The sequence below is a fragment of the Notolepis coatsorum genome (genome assembly GCF_963971535.1).
Source record: "Notolepis coatsorum genome assembly, chromosome: 7".
Taxonomy (NCBI): Eukaryota; Metazoa; Chordata; class Actinopteri; order Aulopiformes; family Paralepididae; genus Notolepis; species Notolepis coatsorum.
Window position 1 is genome coordinate 147,186,613 of NC_140171.1, and position 20,833 is coordinate 147,207,445.

The 20,833-nt window shown below is 45.3% G+C and overlaps 1 protein-coding gene across 1 annotated transcript in view; it reads right to left on the reverse strand.

Moving 5' to 3' along the window:
- Positions 1–20,833, reverse strand: part of LOC311231801 (voltage-dependent T-type calcium channel subunit alpha-1I-like) — a gene marked incomplete at both ends in the record, with an annotated part of 367,238 nt that overhangs the window by 75,435 nt on the left and 270,970 nt on the right.

The window sequence follows — 20,833 nt, forward strand, 5'->3', positions numbered from 1 at the left end:
AACCCAGCCGGGGGCGCCGACAGGAGCAGGGCAGGCAAATGGCAATTTTTCACAGATTAATTACATGTTCCTATTAAAAGGAGCGGATAGCTGTTCTTAATAAAGGGCTGTTGGAAATTCTAAACTCCCATTCAGGGCTTCTGAAGAACCTGAAGTGAACGGAGAGGACGTGTTCTTAAAAGACTGTACAAAGCTAGCGGGATGCAGTGAGACGAGACACAAAATCAAATTAATACAATTATTTTCATGCTCGACTTTTAGATAAAAATGCGACATTAGCTCTTTTAGTGATGGATGATTTAGTTGACTAGTTTGTATCAGCCTTTATTGATATGATTTGTTTTCCTGAAGAACGCATGCATAATGGCATAATGCAAAATTATCATATTGCTAAAACACGTCTGATTGCATTGATCATTCTCAAGGACACGGGACCTCATGCACCAACGGACTCACGACAAAAGTTAAGAGCATAATATTTCATCATAGCTCCACTTTCACAAACGGTTCCTTCTCGGGGATTTGCTCGTAGCTAAGAGCAGGATTTACGAGCACGGAAGAGCAGTCGTAAATCGGACAGACTGATGTTCTTAAGGGCTTTAATTGGGAGGAAGCATGGTGATCGTGTTCACGTCGATTCTACAGACATCCGCAGGATTAAATAATTATAATAATAATAAATACAACAATCTTTGTCTCATTAAAAATAAAGTTTTAGATTTACAGTCATGCCTCAACGTGCCATCGTGATATCCCCTAAAAGCACTATACACACCAACACTGCAAATTACAGTGAATAAATCAATCAATAAATACATAAATAAATAAGACTAATCCTAATCGCTCGCATATAGCTGTAGTGTAGTCTAATAGAATGGACACATTACATTCTGCTCTCAGCACATCCAATTCCTTTCATAGGCTATATATTTGCCATGTTCTCTGTTATTTATTGTTGGTTTTATTTGTATTTCTTGACATTGCTTACTGAATACATTGTAAGAGCCAGTGAAGAAACATTCCAATCAGTCCGACAGCGATTAATTTCACGGATGTAGGATGAATAAAGCCTTTAAACATGAATTTGACTTACTTGATTTTGTCACTATTATTAGATACAGTTACAATTTCAAGAACTAAATACATCACTTCAGTAATACTCAAACAAGGGTGTCAGAGAATTCTGCATTTTATTTGGGCCAGGGTGGCCGCAAGTGCTTCCATCACCACCGCGGTCCTGGCGACACGGTCCAGGCGATGCTGGACAGCCAGGAGAGGGTCGCTAACAGCCAGGAGAGGGTCGCTAACAGCCAGGAGAGGGTCGCTAACAGCCAGGAGAGGGTCGCTAACAGCCAGGAGAGGGTCGCTAACAGCCAGGAGAGGGTCGCTAACAGCCAGGAGAGGGTCGCTAACAGCCTGGAGAGGGTCGCTAACAGCCAGGAGAGGGTCGCTAACAGCCAGGAGAGGGTCGCTAACAGCCAGGAGAGGGTCGCTAACAGCCAGGAGAGGGTCGCTAACAGCCAGGAGAGGGTCGCTAACAGCCAGGAGAGGGTCGCTAACAGCCAGGAGAGGGTCGCTAACAGCCAGGAGAGGGTCGCTAACAGCCTGGAGAGGGTCGCTAACAGCCAGGAGAGGGTCGCTAACAGCCAGGAGAGGGTCGCTAACAGCCAGGAGAGGGTCGCTAACAGCCAGGAGAGGGTCGCTAACAGCCAGAGAGGGTCGCTAACAGCCAGGAGAGGGTCGCTAACAGCCAGGAGAGGGTCGCTAACAGCCAGGAGAGGGTCGCTAACAGCCAGGAGAGGGTCGCTAACAGCCAGGAGAGGGTCGCTAACAGCCTGGAGAGGGTCGCTAACAGCCAGGAGAGGGTCGCTAACAGCCAGGAGAGGGTCGCTAACAGCCAGGAGAGGGTCGCTAACAGCCAGGAGAGGTCGCTAACAGCCAGGAGAGGGTCGCTAACAGCCAGGAGAGGGTCGCTAACAGCCAGGAGAGGGTCGCTAACAGCCAGGAAAGGACCGCGGTTGTGATGGAAGTGCTTGCAGCCATCCTGGCCCAAATAAAACGCACAATTACTCAGTAGTATTTATATATTCTATATCCAGTTTAATCACCTGTGCATTGTATGTTACTATTGCACTTTACTGTTACATAATATATTGTATGGCTCGATGTCAAACTTATTTTTATTATGCCCTGAAGAAGGCCGATAGAGAGGCCGAAACATGTTGGTGTTTTTTAATTGTTCTAAAATGAACTAAGCGATTTATTATAGCTTTTTTATACATGAAGAGTGCCTGGAACTTCCTCAGATGATTGACAGGCGTGAGCTGGGAAGTGTAGTTTTATGAAATTTGAAAGCCCTGGGTCTCCTCGTTCATAGGACTACACACACTTATGACAGCTTCCTTTAGTTTCAAGTTCAAGTTTATTTATTAGTTGTCATACAGAAGTACAGAATACTTTTATACAAAATGCTTCTTTCTGTTACGCTCCAGAGACTGTGCTAGACAAAAATAGACAAGTATTAAATAAGTATAGCAAGTATAAAATAGAAGTCAAGTACGTAGACACAAGTGTTCAGTATGTACATATATACAATGTTCAATGCAGAGTAGAAGTAACTGAGTTACCATACAATATACTATACAGTGCAAAGCAGAAATGGGATGAGGTACAATTTAGGTACAATTTACAGTAAGGTGTAATGAGGTATGGGTTGTAGTGCAAATTCTTTACCAATAAATATAAAGTGTGTTTAGGTGTTCTAAAGTGGGTAAAGTGGGTGCTGCAGTGAGTTGTTTGTTTAAAGTGAGTGTGTGCGTGTGGATGTGTGTGCTGTGAGTGCATTTGATGGCTGTTACATAGTGTTATTGCTCGTTGAGCATTGTTCGTTGAGCATCCTGATGGCCTGGGGATAGAAGCTTCTTCTGAGTCTTTCTGTGCTTGCCATGAGACTCCGGTATCGCTTGCCTGACCGCAGCAGTTCAAAGAGGCAGTTGTTTGGGTGGCTGGAGTCTTTGATAATTCTCTTAGCCTTACCCATGCACCGCTTGTTATAAATGTTCTGGAGAGTGGGAAGCCCCCTCCAATTGTGCGTTCGGCTGAACGGGCCACTCTCTGTAGTCTGCTACGGTCTTGTGCGGTGCTATTCCCAAACCAGGAGGTGATATTGCCAGTCAGGATGCTCTCTATTGTACATGAGTAGAAGTTCTTAAGGATCTTCTGACTGACTTGGAACTTCCTTAGGCGCCTGAGGAAGTAGAGGCGTTGCCGTGCCTTCTTCACAACACTGTCAATGTGTGTGGTCCATGTCAAGTCCTCGGATATGTGGACTGCAAGGTACTTAAAACTGTTCACTCTCTCAACCGGTGCCCCGTCGATGCTGAGGGGGCTGTAGTCCCTGACCCCCGACCTCCTAAAGTCCACAATCATCTCCTTTGTTTTGCTGACGTTCAGGGAGAGGCTGTTCTCTTGACACCATCCCGCTAGGACCTTGACCTCTTCCAGGTAGGCCCTCTCGTGGTTTGCAGAGATCAGGCCCACCACTACTGGTTCGTCAGCAAATTTGATGATTGTGTTGTTGTTCTGCTGTGCCACACAGTCATGTGTGTACAGGGAGTAGAGGAGGGGACTCAGAACACAGCCCTGTGGGGCCCCTATGTTGAGAGTGATGGATGAGGAGGTGCAGTTGCCTGCTCTCACCACCTGGGGTCTGCCCGTCAGGAAATCCAAGACCCACTGGCAAAGGTCATAGTTCAAGCTCAGGTCCCTGAGCTTGGCTATGAGTTTGGAGGGGACTATGGTATTGAATGCTGAGCTGTAGTCTATGAACCGCATTCTCACATAGTTCCCTGCCTCTTGTCCAGGTGTGATGCTGCTGTGTGCAGCACATGGGGCTATGGCGTCCTCCGTGGACCTGTTGGGGCAGTCGAATTAATCCGGTTTTCATCGGGATGCGCTGAGAAATGTATAAACTCATAATTTCGCTAATAACACTTAAAATCATTGCTAAACAAACGTAGTGCTGAAAATATACACTTTGACTGCTGTTTTGATAGGGTTAGGGCCTTTACTCTTGACTACATTTGAAAAAGAAAGGCAACATTAATTAATATGTTCTGTATTGATCAATTTATGGCGTGATATGAATCTCGGCCCTGTACTGGGCCCGTTGGGCTTAAGAGAACCTCTTAACGCATTGATGAATCCGGGGGTGACTCTCGTAGGTTTCTCTTACGGACTTCCTACAAGGTTGTTTACGAGGAAACTTACATTGCTGCATGAAGTCCAGTGTCTTGTCAGAGTAGCCTTGAAAACAGCTCTGATACAGAAACATCTGTGTGCCACACAGAACGCGTGTCATTCTGTGTTCCTGACAGGGGATATTGTGCACATCTTTCTTATGACTTGTATGTCTGTCAGTTGTCTGACTCCTCTGTCATTCAGTAATTTTTTTACGAATTTCACCTTTTCTGGCAAGTGCTGGGGGTATCTAAAGTTCAAACAGCCCCTCTCTCTCTCTCTCTCTCTCTCTCTCTCTCTCTCTCTCTCTCTCTCTCTCTCTCTCTCTCTCTCTCTCTCTCTCGCTCTCTCTTGACAGGTCGTCAATAGCTACATCCTGGCAGCATCTAATTAGGACACACACACACACACACATTTGAAATGTTTATTTATGTCCACATGAACAGAAGTACAAGGACGCCTCAGAAAAAGGATATAAACACTGCCAGTGCAGAAAGTATGAAAGAACAGCCAGTTACTGAACAAAGTGCATGTATGGCAGAACGCTGTTACATACAGTATGGCTGAACTACTTGTCAGACACATCAGACACAAATCATGGGTAAAGGAAACAATACCTCCTCCAAATTGAGGGGCTTCCTATAATAGCTGATACTGAGCAGTACCTTGCTAACTGCTTGGCCTTCCTTTTGGGGAGACCGGCTATTTCACTATAGGCCCCTCACAACCAACATGTGCACATGCCCTAGGCTGCCAAAGATAAAAACTAGAAGTTTACATCTGTAGCCTAGCTGTGAGATGGTCTGCTGTAGCTGTTCGTATTTCAACACTTTGGTTAGAAAGGCTTCTTCTAAGTTGTAATCAAAAGTACAGCCAACCTCAAGAATGGACTAAGGTGTTCATTTACAACAAAGACATCAGGGGTGTTAGCTGTAATATTAGAGAACACAGAATCATCATTCCATAAACATGCTTGGCTTCACAGTAGAATGCTTAAACAGCGTGATGGAGGACCTAAAAATAGAAGAGATATCTTTTGCTATCAAATCTACTATTCTGTCATGCATGCCTACTTATGTATACATGGCAGCCATTTGTCTTTGCTGTTGTGCCCACAGGAGGTGACCTCGGGCATTAGTCAGTGGAAGTTGGTGATCCATTCCACACACAGTCATAGATGCTCTGACAGAGATACTGGGGTCAGATATAATATCTCTGAGACAGCCACTGCCTCAGAGTTAGACCCCACCCACTCCAGGGTAACATCAGCCCAGCAACACATGTCATTTAGGTCCGGCCAGTCTGACCACACACCGAAGCCAGGAGAGCACTGTCCAGCTTGCCATTCAACTTTCTCTTGAAGCCTAGGAAGTTAGGGTCCGAACCACACGCCAGGGGGACCTTACGTCATTTTAGGTCCAAGAAAAGAGAAGAACGAGCGAGCATTCTCACATACTGGTCGTCACTGTTCAGCATATTCAACAGATGGGAGAGCCGTGTAGCAATATATGCCCATTCAAAATTGGGAACACCATCACCCTCACGTTTACTGTGAAATATAATGTTGCGTGTGTGTGTGTGTTGAGGCCAGTCCATTGCCTCACTAGGTGTACGGTTTTATCAGTCAAATCATGTAGTGATTTTCATGGAATATGTACATTGGAGAACAGATGTTGTACTTTGGCCAATGCCATTACTCTGATTGCCTCAAGTTTCATGATGAGTGGAAGTGGTGCAGTGGCGGCTCGCCACTGGTGGCGCTAGGGCGCCGAAACACCTGTTAAATGAGAGAAGAAGAAAAAAAAACTTTTTTGTTTTTTGTTTTATAGCCCTATAAATAATATAAACATGTTTAAAATTAATAATATTTACTCATTTTAAGTATGTTTGTATTTCCAATGCACAATATAACGTTATTATCTAAATTAAAAAAAACAGCGTTTTCATGGGCAGGAAGTGACGTTTTTTTGAATTTTTTCGTATTTCTCGCCCGGGCAAGAAGCGATAGCGCTCTGCGTGCGCGTCACAGTTTGATCGCTGTCTCCGTCACAGCCAATCAGTGCATACGGCGTTGTGCGTTGAAATATGACTATTATGTTGGAATCCGAGCGCGATTTGAAGCGGTCTAGCCCAGCCGCGTGAACTTCCGTGAAGAATTTTCCATAGCCGCATTTCGTGGAGACGCTCTCTGATTGGCCGACGCGATGCCAGTTTTTTTCCATAGCCGCATTTCTCGGGTTGGCTTACAGAGAGCAGTTCAGTTGACTCGTCAACAACAACAGCAAGTAACTACACTGAGGCTAAGCTTAGGCACTCTTTCAAAGTTGGTTAAGGTTAGAGTTTGTCTTAGAGCATGGCGATAGAACGCCAGGTAGTTTGCAGGCTGTTCGAGGCGGACATGGACAAAGGCACAGCTCTTCACTCACACAGCTTGCAAGCTATAATATGGATGCAGTCATGGAGGGACATGTATGGACAATGGATGGACATCAACACAGGCTGGATGGACAATGCCATGGAGTGGATATACTTTATCAACAACAACAAGCCAACAACAAGGTAGATTAGCGATCTTAACTCTAGTTTAATACATGATACGTTGTCTACTGATGCCGCATAACGTAACGTTACAGTACTGCTAGCTGTTAGCTCCGTTAGCCGGCCACTTTTATAATTCCTGCATGGAAACGGAGTAACGTTAACGTTTAAACGTTATGTCGAGGTCATACAATACTACAGTCGACATAAGGTTAACGTTACCCCGTTTCCATGAAGTGTTTAAATAGCAGCAATCTTGTTGAAAATGTAACTTTACTAGTAAAATGCTCTCGCTCTCTCGCTCTCTCTCTCTCTCTCTCTCTCTCTCTCTCTCTCTCTCTCTCTCTCTCTCTCTCTCTCTCTCTCTCTCTCTCTCTCTCTCTCTCTCTCTAATTTCGCTGCATGTGGGACATAACCACTCAGACAATGAATGGTAACTTGTATAAAATAACGAGCTTTACAAATGTGTTTATTATTGAATGGTTCTGACATCATCTGAGAGAGAGTGAGAGAGCGAGAGAGAGAGAGAGAGAGAGCGAGAGAGAGAGCGAGAGAGAGAGAGAGAGAGAGAGAGAGCTGTGCGTGTTTGTGTTGCTGCTGATGCATAATGAATGAATGGTGAGTTGTTTAAAATGACAACATACATGTGTTAATTATTTGATTTGATTGATCCGAGAGACAGAGAGAGATTGCTCCAGAGCATCTCAGATCATTACATTTTCAACTCGACCTATTAACGAGAACTGCGACCTACAAGGCACCAGCGTCAGCGGCCGCTACTGAAGTGGTGATGCATGAATTAAATCAAGTCTGCTGGTGTATTCAGAGATGATTTCATCGACCTGTTCTTTCCACTCACCTGCCACATTAAACTTGTGACCCAGGTATGTGTATGTCTGATGACGTGAATAGACTGTAATGGGTTAATTGCCAATTGTGAATGCAGGTATTGTGTCTGTGTTTGAGTGGTACCAACGGTTTCCCCAACTCCGCCTTTCATAAAAGTTTAAGTTTATTTGGAAACACTGCACAAAAAGGAGTCGGTTCTGGAGAGCATGGTGTTTATTTCAGCCGCATGATATGAGGCAACCTGAACATCGTCTGCATACCCCTGTGCGGGGTTAGGGGAAATGACATTAGCGGGGCACACATACAGAGCCACTTCAACCACTGGTTTAGTGCTATAACAAAATTAGATAATATGTTTTCATCCACAAGCCACGGGAGGATTCGGGCAAGAACGTATTTCATGAACACTTTATAGATGGTGGGTAAAATGGAAATGTCTCTCCAGGTTGACGGATCGTCGGGGATATTGCCTTTTTTTGGGATCCTATAGATGAGAGCGCCCTTCCATGAATCAGGGACACTCCTGTTCACCAAGCAGATGTTAAATATAGATGTTAAAATGTCGGTCTGCGTAGCTCTGAGCTGTTCATAGGAGACACCGTCCACGCCAGATGCACTGTTATTGGGGAGCGTGCGTAATACAGTCTCTAGCTCAGCTTGCGTAAAACACGTAACAGCGGGGAGATAGGCCGGCTTCGAGGGCTGTATATCCGAGCGCCAGGGTGGTGATGGCAGTGGGTCAGTAATGAGCGTTTGCCCACGACTTTTATTCTGATAAAGTGACTGCACCAGCTCACAGTTATCAGGGCAAGCAGGGGGGTCGGGGAATTCACTGTTATTCAGAATGATTTTAATTGCGTCAGATTGTCTGTGCTGCCACAGATATGACAGCTTGTCTCGGCTCATCTTCCTCCGCTGTTGTTGTCTCGTAGACGTCAGCGAGGGCTGCACTGTGTCCCGGAGAAAACGCAACTGCGCCTCGATCCAACCAGAGGCTAGAGCCGGCGTTACTGCCACCGGGAGCGGCTGCTTCGTTGGTAGCTTGTTCAGTACCCGTGCTACGTACTTTAGAAGGGGGAGACCGAGAGGGCGGCCGGGTAGCGCAGCGGACTAAGCGTCTGTCCACCACCGCAGATACACCGGTATCGAATCCGGCTGTCAGCGGTCCCTCCGGCTTTGGCGGTCGTCATACTGACACAATTGGCAGTGTCAGCGGGTGGGAAGCCGGTGGGTGGTATCCTGGTCGCGTGTATATTTTCCCCAACGGAGTTTCACTTCTGCATTCGGTTTGCCCGATCTGATTGGCCACTGAGGTTTTTTTCAGCGCCAATCGCGTTACTCCTAACAATCGTGCCAGCAGGCTGTTACCCTAACCCTAACCTTAACCAACTTCGAAAGAGAGCGACTTCGAAAGAGTCGCCAAGCTTAACCAGTTTGTTAGGAGTAACGCGATTGACGCTGAGAGAAACGTCAGTGGCCAATCAGATCGCGCAAACCGAACGCGGAAGTGAAACTCCGTTGGGGAAAATATACAGGCATCCTGGTCGTTGTAAACAGCGACTCATACAGGTCGGTCAGGGCGCCTGCACAGCAAGGGAAGGGATCTGGATGAGGTAGTGTGCCCTCCCACGCGTTACACTTCACCAATGAGAGTCCGCGCTGTCAGGTGAAAAGAGGCTGCTGGCTTTCTCCTATGTATCGGAGGAAGCATGTGATAGACTTCAGGGCTCCCTAGACCGGCAAGTAGGGGGCAAATGCCCGCAACGACCAGGAAGGGGAGGGGGGAATTGGCATAACGACTAAATTGGGATGGGAGAAAAACACAGAAAAATCGGAGGAGAAAAAGTAGATAAAAAAAAAGAAGGGGGAGACCGAAGGGCTTTCCATGGCGGTTCTTAGTTGTAAAGACTCTGTTGTTGAAAAATATTCCGATCAGGAGTTTTATGAGACGGATCCAACTCCCAGGGTCTGCTGATGCAGCGTAGTGTTTTTTCACATGCTGTCCGCTCACCAAACTGCTCCTGGAGGCTCTTTCTTTTACCTGAAAGGCCAGCCAATGCGGCTCAGTCAGGGGGGGTTTCACCAGCTCAGAGAAATCTGTGGATGCCAGCTCCACACCCAGCAGGGAACCCGGCGTCGGGTCGTGGGCTAGCCACTGTTGCTCACACACTTTGATTGCCGAAATCAGGCACATTGTCCGGACTGTTCTCCACGAAATCATCTTGCACATCACTACATTAACGACGGCAGTTACGACGGGGTGCGGTTGTTTACGTTTTTTACAAAAACAACATTGGCGTTCAGCCAGCGGCACCTCTGTGCTGCCGACGCAGAAGTGACACACACACATCATCCAACACGAGCGCCAGGGGAGAAGCCTCAGGCGGATACCGACGCACAGCGAGCGATGAGCTGGGCTTATCGATTGGCTAAGTCAGCGGTCCTGGGTGGGGCAAGTGTTGCCAATGATCCTGTTTGATTTGCTGCCCTACCGCCTGACCCTCCCATCCAGTGGCGCTTTAATCCAATGGCACCCCACTGTGACCCCTGCACCCAGTCGACTGTGGCCCCCCTGTGGCCCCCCTGTGGCCCCCCTGTGGCCCCCCTGTGGCCAGACTGTGGCCAGACTGTGGCCCCCCTGTGGCCAGACTCAATCGTGATGGAACAACTGTCTCAATGGCTTCACTTCAGTGGGAAATTCATGAAAGACTTCTGTTGTTTCACTTCTGTGTATTTAGCATGAAAACACAAACCACACTCAGGAGTAAAGCTGTGACTGTATGGATGCTAGGACATGACATGACATGACACACACACACACACACACACACACACACACGCACGCACGCACGCACGCACGCACGCAAAGCACGCACGCAAAGCACGCACGCACGCACGCACGCACGCACGCACGCACGCAAACACGCACGCACACACACACACACTCAGGGTAACAGAGCATGAGGTGAGACGGATCTTTAAAAAAGTGAATATCAGGAAGGCAGCAGGACCGGACGGCATCCCCGGCCGCGTCCTAAAAGTCTGTGCCGACCAACTGGCCCCGGTATTCACTGACATCTTCAACCTGTCCTTGGAACAGGCTGTCATCCCCACCTGTCTGAAGAAGTCCACCATCATCCCTGTACCCAAAAAATCTACGCCCGCTTGCCTCAACGACTACCGCCCTGTAGCCCTCACCTCCATAGCCATGAAGTGCTTTGAGAAGCTAGTGAAGGGCTACATCTGTTCCTCCCTCCCCATCAACCTGGACCCTCTGCAATTTGCATATCGCCCCAACAGGTCCACGGAGGACGCCATAGCCCATGTGCTGCACACAGCAGCATCACACCTGGACAAGAGGCAGGGGAACTATGTGAGAATGCTGTTCATCGACTACAGCTCAGCATTCAATACCATAGTCCCCTCCAAACTCATAGCCAAGCTCAGGGACCTGGGCTTGAACTATGACCTCTGCCAGTGGGTATTGGACTTCCTGACGGGCAGACCCCAGGTGGTAAGAGCCGGCAACTGCACCTCCTCATCCATCACGCTCAACATAGGGGCCCCCCAGGGCTGTGTTCTGAGTCCCCTCCTCTACTCCCTGTACACACATGACTGCGTAGCACAGCGGAACAACAACACCATCATCAAATTTGCTGATGACACAGTAGTGGTGGGCCTGATCTCTGCCAACGACGAAAGGGCCTACCTGAAAGAGGTAGAGAACCTGTCACAGTGGTGTCAGGAGAACTGCCTCTCCCTGAACGTCAGCAAAACAAAAGAGATGATTGTGGACTTCAGGAGGTCGGGGGTCAAGGACTACAGCCCCCTCAGCATCGACGGGGCACCGGTTGAGAGAGTGAACAGTTTCAAGTACCTCGGAGCCCACATATCCGAGGACTTGACATGGACCACACACATTGACAGTGTTGTGAAGAAGGCACGACAACGCCTCTACTTCCTCAGGCGCCTAAGGAAGTTCCAAGTCAGTCAGAAGATCCTTAGGAACTTCTACTCATGTACAATAGAGAGCATCCTGACCGGCAACATCACCTCCTGGTTTGGGAATAGCACTGCACAAGACCGTAGCAGACTACAAAGAGTGACACGTTCAGCCGAACGCACAATTGGAGGGGGGCTTCCCACCCTCCAGAACATTTACAACAAGCGGTGCAAGGGGAAGGCTAAGAGAATTATTAAGGACTCGAGCCACCCGAACAACTGCCTCTGTGAACTGCTGCGGTCAGGCAAGCGATACCGGAGTCTTAAGGCGAGCACAGAAAGACTCAGAAGAAGCTTCTATCCCCAGGCCATCAGGCTGCTAAACGAACAATAAACACTATGCAACAACCATCAAATGCACACAGCACACACACCCACACGCACACACTCACTCAAACAAACAACACACTGCAGCACCCACTCTCCACACTTTAGATCACACAAACACACTTTACACTTTATATTTATTGATAAAGGATTTGCACTACAACTCGTACACCTACTGTGAATTGTACCTAAATTGCACCTCGTCCCATTTCTGCCTTGCACTATATAGTATTGTATATTAGTACACTGCACAGTATTGTATATTGTATGGTAACTACGTCTATTCTGCATCGAACATTGTACATATGTCTAAACTGAACACTGTGACCTCATTTTTTTACTTCTAATTTTACTATGTTATTTTATTTCATACTTATCTTGTCTTGCACAGTCTCTGGAGCGTAACAGTAAGAAGCATTTTGTATAAAAGTATTCTGTACTTCTGTATGACAAATATTAAAGAAACTTGAAACTTGAAACTTGAAACAGACACACACAGACACACACATACACACACAACATCTTAGTAATTCTCTGGTTGCTACTGGTTTCTGGTTTCACACAGCAATTTGTGTGTGTGTGTGTGTCGGGGTGCGTCAGTGTGTATATAACCGTACAGGCTATAACACACACACACACACACACACACACACACACACACACACACACACACACACACACACACACACACACACACACACACACACACACACACACACACACACACACACACACACACACACACACACACACACACACACACACACACACACACACACACACACACACACACACACACACACACACACACACACACACACACGTATACTCACACACATGTGCACAATCAGAGGAGTGTATAAAGAGAGACACATGAAAAGAGTTTATGTCCTCTCTCATCTCTCTCTCTCTTTTATCTCTCTCTCTCTCTCTCTCTCTCTCTCTCTCTCTCTCTCTCTCTCTCTCTCTCTCTCTCTCTCTCTCTCTCTCTCCTCCCCCTGGTTAAAAATACCAGCGGGCTGACAGACAATGAGACTGTGGTTGAGCTGCCACCCACTCACACCATCTATGGTACCTTCCAACTCTTCTAACGTTAGCTGCTAGTTCCTTCTCTCCTCCTCGCGCTCCGTGGCTGAATAACTCACTCTCGCACAATATGGGATTGATAAGAAATAATAGGTTCAGCACTTCCACAAACTCGGCAGTCAGTCTGTGAAACCCAGTATTGGAAAACACTCAGACTGCTTGCTATTATTCATAATAGGGAGGCAGGTAGAGATGAGCATAATTCAGGCCACAGGGAGGTGTAATCTGACGTCACTTTAGTTTCCCGCGCGGTCCACCCGTATAGGGATTTATCATTGGGAAAATGTATTATCGGCTATTGTAATAATTCTGCCTCATGAACATTGGCAAGCTTTCCATTTTTGCACAAAATGAGTTCCCTTCTATCACTAACATTATTGTTGAAGCATTTTTGGTTGAAATAAAGTTAGTTATAAGGTTGTTTAATTTTTCCTTAAAAAATAACTACACCTGTCGTTCAGTGCTGTCGCCTTGAGAGTTGTGCTCAGGCCCGGACTGGCCATCGGGAGCACCGGGAGTTTTCCCGGTGGCCTGGCCTGCACAGATTTAAAAAATAAATAAATATTAAAAAAAAAAAAAAAAAAAAAAAAATCTTTTTTTTATTATTATTATTTAAAAAAAAAAGATTGCGAGGTGATTGTTTCTAGTTGTGGCGGCGGCGCGGCGCGATAGTTAGATAACCTAGATGGGTGGGGAACAACCAGGAATTCACTGTCTGCCACAGAGTTGGAGAACTATCTGACTCTCTCTCTCACGGGCCGGCGGATCACACACACACAATGGAGCCGTGCTGCCGCTTGTGATTGGTGGAGGCGGGACCAGGCGATACAACTGATTGACAGCGGAGGCGGCGAATGGAATGGCAGACGGCACTCAGATGCAGAATAACAGCCAGGCAGTGAGCCAGGTAGTGAGGGACTCGGGAGAGATACAGTAGAGCGAAAGTCAATTAACGTTGATGTCAAGATGGACAGTGGAAGATTCACGTAATATTATGTGTTTGCTCGCCAGCGGTTGGGTGCCAGACACGTAATATTATGTGTTTTTAATTAATTTATTATAATATTTTTTTAATATCCTATTCAATGCCAGGGACCTGTATGTTGTGCAGTACCGGCCAGATTCCCCCAAGTATCGAGCTGCAGTAAACCCTGTTCCAGACCCTGTGTTACACTAAAAGGTCTCTGGGCGCAAGGCTAGAGGTTCAATCGGTCGCATCCAAACATCTACGGGACATCCGATGCATATGCTGTGGTGGGTTATGTTGTGGGCCAATTGGAAATCGTATGGAGCAGATATCGATCAAACAATTGGAAAATTATTTTTGGAATACTCCCGATCAAAGGTAAGGATCATCTGACGTAAATTCTGGCTTGATTGTGCAAGGTTTTCATACCGATCCAGCTGATCAGCATTTTTAGCGTTCAATACTAATGCCGTTACTGGTAATCAATAATCAGAAACGACCCCCCCCCCCCCCCCCTCCCCCTTTCATGCATTCATGATGAAACATAATAGCTACTGTATATATTTTATTCGGGAATACTAGCATGTATAGACAAGAAACGCCAACACAGATAGTAGAATTTACCTATATGGCTTTTACGCAGCCTTTCAGGAATTACCCCATACCGCTGTAAAACCATACTTATATTCACGGGGTATAACACGGGAATGTATGCATGGAAAAAATATTTCTTTTTTGCATCTTGACCGGAAGAAACACAGTGTCAAATGACTATAATATTGTATCCATGGCTATAATATAGAATATAGATTTAGCTCTACAAACAAGGTCACGCAGTCGTATCTTTTAACGCTTGGCCCAGCTACAGCGGTCCGCATCTAATGGCGGGCATCCATTGTAACACTTTCAGTGCCAAAAACGAGTTAAGTCGTTTCTGGGCCCATGTTGCTCAGTGCCAAAAACGACTTAAGTCGTTTCTGGGTAGTTTTTCCGTTTTTTCGATATTTGTATTCATTATCCACCCAGGGAGCCTGTTGTTATCATAGGGAATGAGTCTGAGGTCGCCAAAGTGCAATACCGGCCGCATCCAGCTAGATGGCGGTATTGAACACCCTTTGAAAACCTTGTATCTTGGCCTGTGGGTCGATCTAATGGTTCCGGGTCATTTATTTTTTTGCTCAAGCTCAGCGGTTATAACGGTCGGATTGAGAAGAATCAAATGCTCCCGACGCAGGATGTGTGGTGGATTATGTTGGTGACACGATGGACATCACTACTTGGAATTGCGATCAGATAATTGGAATATTCTTTTTGGGGTACATCCTAGTCAAGGTAAGGGCTATATGATATCAATCTTCAGCTCGATCCGAACGTGTGTCTGTAACGTTAGTCCACAATGTATGCCGTTGGTGGCGATCAAAGCATCAAAAAACGACCCGCCCCCCCCTTGCATGCATTCATGATGAAACATAATACCTATGATATAGATTTGATTTGAGAATAATAGCGGGTCCAGGCAAGAAACGACAACGGTTATACCCCAGACCGATCTAAAAACATACTTATATTCACCACGGTATAACGCGCGAATGTATGCATAGAGAATATTTCTCTTTTTTGCATCTTGACCGGAAGAAAGTCACTGGCAAATGACCATAGTATTGTATCCATAGCTATAATATAGAATATAGTTATAGCTCTACAAACAAGGTGACAGATTCCTATCTATCTACCGTTGGCGTTGCTACAGAGGGCTGCGTCTAATGGCTGGCACTGAAAGTGTTAAGCATCGGACGGGCCATCAGGCACGCGTGCACGCCGCGGCACGTTTTTGGAAATCAACCAATAGATTGTTGGAGAGTAGAATGTTCCGCCTTTTCGATCGTCACCCTACTCAACCTATATTGCATGCTTCCAGTCTCGAGTTACAAGACGAAACAGCTGAAAAGCGTAATTTCTGGAGCCAGGGGTGTCCCACGCAAGGGCTGATTGAAACGAGAAAGACAAAGAAGAAGCTGGGGAAGTTGTTTGTTTTGACTAGCGCCTCGGAATCAATGGCAGCGGACGGCCATTTTGGATAATCATTCTGAATTAACACTGGTACACACATTACAAAAACCTTTGTGAAACACACCCACTTTTTTATAAACATTGGACCCGTACTACATAAGGCTTCAGGCTATGGAACCCTTATCTTTTTCTGTTAGGATAACAGTACTGTATATTTGCATATCTTGTATGTCACAAATGTAACAGTACTGTATACCTGTATGTCATGTATGTCAGAAATGTCAAGATATATATCTGTATGTTGTGTATGTCATTAATGTCATTATGAATAAAAAATGGGGGACCCTGATGTAAACAAGACGAAAGTCTTTCTCTGGTCTGCGTCCCCTTAACAATTGTGTGTATTGAGCCGTACTGTATTGTACCCATTCTGCAATCTGTTAATAAAGTTTTCAATCAATCAATCAATCAATCACTCAATCAATCAATCATGTTTTCCAGCTCCTACCTCTCAGCTGGAACCCAAAAACAGGCATCTGGCCACAAGTCAACACAAGAGTAAGGAGCAAATATTTTATTTCAATGTGTTCAAACCTCTGTTTCTCTATTATATTAGCACTCAAAGTGATTTTTCTTTATTGTGTTATGCATGTGCTATAAGTATAAAGTATAACAAATCGCTAATTAATTGGGTATGCAATCGACAGGCGTTTTATGCTAAATTTGCAGGACTGTTAAGGGGTTAATGGTATTTTCAGGTGAGGAGTGACTGACGCACCTAAGTAATTAATTTGCAATGAGGCGAGCAGGCAGGCAGGCAGGTGTGGGCAGTCTGGCAGCGTCTATGCCAAATACAACGCAGTTCGGTTTGCGGGTTCCTCTGATTGGCCACTAAGCCCACGTGACCGCGCACTAGCACGCCCCCCTTATCGCCCGCTGCCGCGCTGTGAAGCGGAAGAGCCAGCGAGGCGACGCGAGGCGGTGGTTTCAGCAGCAGCGGCCGTCTTCTTCCGAGGCGGCTCGTTCTTATTAATCCCTAATGTCATGTATGTTGTGTATGTCATAAATGGCGATATTAATTGAAAATGGGGGACCCTGATGTAAACAAGACGAAAGTCTTTCTCTGGTCTGCATCCCCTTTCTTTATACATAGTCCTATATATATAATTTGAAATAAAAAAAATACCATGTTCCTTAGTCCTGTATTATGATCAAACAATTACACAAAAATGCATCCTATATAGACTCATATGCCAAAACATTCAGAAATACCCAAATGATGCGAGTTTGTTTTTTTATGACATGCACAACTACAAGCTTTTAAGAACACTGACATAACCGCTGAATATCACTGAAATCCAAGTTAATGTATATCTTAGAAGTTCTTTGTTTCATCGTACAAACAGCCAAAGCTGTCATGTATGTTGTGTATGTCATAAATGTCGATATGAATTGAAAATGGGGGACCCTGATCTAAACAAGACAAACGTCTTTCTCTGGTCTGCATCCCCTTAACAATTGTGTGTATTGCGCCGTACTGTATTGTACCCATTCTGCAATCTGTTAAATAAAGTTTTCATTCATTCATTCATTCATTTCTCCCCCACTACTCCCAAAAGTAACACTAAATAGATAAAGTACAACAACGCCAGACTCAAGAAACTGTGTTCCCTTTGGCGCAATACACACAACCAGAAAGTATTTGATCTGAAAACGGAGTGTAATGACTACGACCAGTGTAACGATAATGATGATGCGTATAACGGGACGGCCAGTCACGATATTCAGACATGGCACGAGATTATGGGTCATTGTAATTACGAGGATTTACTGAAACTGCAAGTAATATCAGAGGGTATGCACATTGAGGGGGAGCGTAGACCTGACAGAAATTGTGCAATGTGCAAAACGGGAACGTTTACCCAACCGAGACACAGAGATCTCACAGACAGAGTGGAGGTACCACTCGCACTAGTTGACATGGACCTAGTCGGCCCAGTAAGCGGCGAGTCCATGGGAGGTTTTGGATATGTACAGTATTTTACAGACGTGTGTACAGGGGCGACATTTGTCTACTTTGTCAAAGAGAGGAGTGGCATACTCCAGGCCACGGAAAAATTCCTGGCAGATGTAGCTCCCTATGGGGCAGTAAAATGTCTGAGGTCCGACCACGGAGCCGAGTTCACAAACAGAGAGTTCCAGTCACTGTTGGGAAGGTATAGGATAAGACACAAGACGTCACGTCCATACCACACACGCCAGGGCAAGGTGGCAGAGAGGGAATGGCACTCCCTTTCCGAAATGGCTAGATGCAAGCTAGCAGATAGTAACTTACCAAGGAGCCTATGGCATTACGCGGTACAAAAAGCCGCTTACACCAGAAACAGGTGCTTTAATAAGCACTCAGGCACCACTCCATATACAGCGCTGACAGGAAAGATGTGTAATCTAGCCAGAATGCACCGATTTGGATCAGTGTGTTATGTGTACCTGCAGGACAAGGGAAAACCCAAGTCCAAGGATGTTAAAGGATTTTTCGTAGGATACAACAGAGGAAGTCCTGCTCTCCTAGTTTATCATCCCGGTAAAGGGACAGTGCAGAAACACATGCTAGTCAAGTTTGCCACAAAAGCAACTTGTGAGGACGAGGCACAGACAGAGGAGCCAGAGCTGGACTCCAGAACAAGGTGTGTAGAAATAGAAACACAACACCCCAGTGTACCCAGTACGGTTATGCAGACAAACAGTCAGCAACCCCCAGGGGGCGATGACGAGAAGCACCTGAGGGTGACGTCAAGCGCCTCAAGCAGTGGGAGGTATTCCAAAGGGGGACACAGACCCCCAGAACGTCTGACAGGCCATGCCCGGGAAGGGAGTGACGACGAGGACAATACACATATCCCCGTAGAGGGCATACATACAGTGGGAGAGAAAAATGGATGTATTCAACCAAGCCACTGGAGGTCAGTGGGAGGTGGATGGGGAGGTATTCAACCCAGGAAGGTATTGAAGACCACGGAAAATACAAAGTATGGTTCATAGAAAATGTATTGAATACTGAAGAATTTAGCCATATATTTGATCTATGTTTAAAATTGAGCCATATATTTGATCTATGTTTAAAATATAAAAGTGGAGGATCTTATCATCACTCCAGACCACAAAAGAAATACCTAGGCAAGTTAAACCATTTTATAGGTATGGACTTCGAACAATCTGTCATTTGTGTAAGAGATACATACCCCAGAGGGTCTTGAGTTTTAATTTTAAATTTTTTTTGACTGAAGTGAAACTGTATAGATAAACTGTGGGTAACTTCATTCTATTGGACAACCTGTACTCGCCGTGACCTATATATGTTCTATAGTGAGTAAGGATGTCATAGTATTCCTTTGTTGATCACACAGAGAATCATTGAACTTCATCAAATTTGTTTTATTTTTTTTTGTTACACCAGAAGTGCTGCAGGTGGACATCAAGCACTTAAAGGCTTAGAGCCTACAAAGATATTGTCAGCGTGTGGGGCTGAGTACATATCTCTAGCTATGACAATAAAATATGTTTATAGAGAGCAACTGTTCGAAGTGATGGAGATAAGGTTATGAATACATTGTTCAAGATGTAGTAGGTAATTGAAATATATCCTCTCTACCAAATATGGTGTTTTTGTAGAATGGGCGTTCTGTCTAAACCATTTAAAATGATAGACATTGCGTATATATGGAAACTGTTGTTCATAAGGGCAACCAGGGAACCATTGTGGTTATTAGGAACCCGAGGTGTCAATATAGATGTAAACATGTCATCAAAAATAATATCCCCTCATCAGGTATGTCATCGGATAAGAAAGAATGACACCGATTTACTATCCAACGGACAACAGGGTAATAGGTATTGTGAAGGTACCTATTCTCAATTAAAACTGATGTAGTTTGCAAGGGTCATGTTTAAAGTGAAGATATTGAATGCCATACCCTAGAATGTTTTTGAGTGTGTATATATATATATATATATATATATATATATATATATATATATATATATATATATATATATATATATATATATATATATATATATATATATATATATATATATATATATATGTGTGTTATTTCTTTTGTTACTAAAATGTCTTTCCAAGAAGTCAGCCAGTGCACTAACAAGTCGGAGTGTTGAGTTAAGAGACTCTGTGTGGGGCTGTTAGTGACTGTCCAACTGTACATATGACTGTTTACACTTGTAGTTGTTTACCTGTGTAGATCATTGTCTCCACCAGATATTGCCATTTGTGTATATATATCTGTCTCCACTGGAGGGCGCTCTCGGCGTAGCTACCAAGGTATTCTACCTTAGAGGTGACTATAAAAGAGAAGGTCCCCACCCCTTTCTTTCTCTCCTCAAGAGCTCTCAAAGAGAGTAGAGTGTTGTATAACTGCTGCTCATATGTGAATAAAAGAAGCCAAGCCAGTTCAGGCACAATAGAGAATCCATGCCTCTTGACCACATTATTGATGCCCCAAAGCGAGTTCTGTTAACAAGGTTAATAAACAGATTAATCGACAGATTAAAATGTTGTATTCATTGTAGGATTTAAGATGTTCCTGTGCACCTTCGCCTATAGTTGCTGTCATGGAAACAGACAAAATGGTTCCACGCCAGCACACACCCAGCTGCGCCAACCCACCCATCTCATCACAGGCGCGTTCACCTTGAGCCTCAATGCATTACCAAACAAATTACAAGATTGCCTTGTAGTCCAACCAAATTGCCAATACACCTGCGCCAGAGCCTGTACTGCACTGGCCTTGGTGG